The 1944-nt window shown below is 32.4% G+C and overlaps 1 non-coding gene across 1 annotated transcript; it reads left to right on the top strand.

The window, feature by feature from the left end:
• The first annotated feature begins 1181 nt into the window (after nt 1-1181).
• TRNAN-GUU (transfer RNA asparagine (anticodon GUU)) lies at nt 1182-1253 on the top strand. Its single transcript has one exon. It is a non-coding gene; the product is annotated as a tRNA-Asn (tRNA).
• The last annotated feature ends 691 nt before the right edge of the window (nt 1254-1944 follow it).

The following is a 1944-nucleotide window of genomic DNA, read 5'->3' on the forward strand; positions in this document are numbered from 1 at the left end:
ATAAATGTTATTTGAATCACGAAATAACGTATAGATGGTACAAAATGGATATTAATTAATTTTTCGATAAATTAGAGAAAATGGCAGACGAGTATTGAGGTAAAAATACATTCGTGCTCTAAAAAAAGACAAGGAATAAGTATTAAACTCGTTTCAAATGTTCTGACAAATCAATCTCATATTTCATTATTCTTTTTTCAGTCCTGTTCGATTGGCAGGGAGTTCCGCTCTGCGTGAAGAATGTCAACGGACCAATGGAAAGAGAAGTACAATTTAACAGCGTACCAAGTGACGTTACAAACCTATACGAGCATGAATACTGTTGACAGGTAGAAATTACTGTTGTGAGGGTTTGCTTAAACACAAAAAAGGCACACACCTGAATTTATGACAATTTATAACCAATAATACCGTCAAAGGAATCTAAAACTGAACGATATAAAATTAATTTTCAAGGAAATCTGTTTGGAAAACACTGCATTCCAACGTCGCAATATATGTTTATCTAGGGTGACCAGATTCACAGCGAAAAAGAAAAAAGAACACAAAGCTTTAAACAGGAGGACAGTGTTCGAAAAAAGATAACTTGTAACCAGATTTAGGTTTAGACCTATACTATGCTTTAAATTACGTCAATATCTATTTCATTACAAAATACTTACAGTACAGATTTAATAACTAATAACTTGTTTTAACAATGTATTTATATAATCTGGCAGAGCTAAGGCTAGTAGGCCTTCTCTTCCGCCCAACCAGACTCTAATTCTAGTTGAATACAATAGGTTACATACAAGTCAAGATTTCAGGTATAATTCCCTGTAAAGTTGATTTGAATAATTTCGAGGGAAAAATTGTTCCGGAGCCGGGTATCCAATTGGATCGGTGTCGGTTAGAGTTCCCGGGTAGCCCAGTGGTAGAGCGTTGGTACGTTAAACCAAAGGTCCCGGGTTCGATACCCGGCTCCGGAACAATTTTTCCCTCGAAATTATTCAAATCAACTTTACAGGGAGTTATACCTGAAATCTTGATTTGCATAATACACGTCACTGTTCGTTAACAGAAAACCACAATTTAAGTCACACGGAGTTAGTGTGCACTCGAAGTTGGATGCTTGACGGTTGTCAGCCCACTTTGAGGTCTGTGGATATAGAGGGAAAAATTGGATCGGTGTCGGTTAGAGTTCCAGGGTAGCTCAGTGGTAGAGCGTTGGTACGTTAAACCAAAGGTCCCGGGTTCGATACCCGGCTCCGGAACAATTTTTCCCTCGAAATTATTCAATTGGTTACATAATTATTACATTAATATCTAGACCATAAAACAACATGAAAATAAATAATGAAAGTTGGATAAGTAATGTTAGTGAGGTAATAATAAACATAGGCATGAAATAATAATAATAATAATAATAATAGTAATAATAATAATATTAATAATAATAATATTAATAATAATTACTTAATTTAGATATTTATTCTGTGAGATGTAATCATTAAACAGTCAGAAACCTGAAACAGCTATTACTGTTAACAAGAATTGTTAGAAAAATATTTCCTTAGTCTATTCTTAACCCATAAGTGATGAGCAGGGAAAGGATTTATATGTAAATACATATTTACTTATAAAGCTAATATAATTTATATTTTGCATTATCTTTATGTTTCACAATGTGTAGGGTTGAAAAATCCTACTTTTATTTTCCATATTTTTCCATATTTTAGAGTTTAGTACATATTTTCGTTAATTTCCATATATTTTCCATATTTCATATAAAACAGTCCATATTATATTAGGTTTAACAATAAAACAAAACAAAATTCCATTAACTTTTAAAAATACATTTCAACAATAGAGATTTAAACACATGTTCAGTAATCCCTTTAACATCAGAGTTATTTGAAAATTAGCAGTCCTATCAACAATGGGAAAGTAAGTTACAAAACTGTA

Source organism: Periplaneta americana, chromosome 14, assembly GCF_040183065.1.
Source record: "Periplaneta americana isolate PAMFEO1 chromosome 14, P.americana_PAMFEO1_priV1, whole genome shotgun sequence".
In the NCBI taxonomy this organism is placed as follows: Eukaryota; Metazoa; Arthropoda; class Insecta; order Blattodea; family Blattidae; genus Periplaneta; species Periplaneta americana.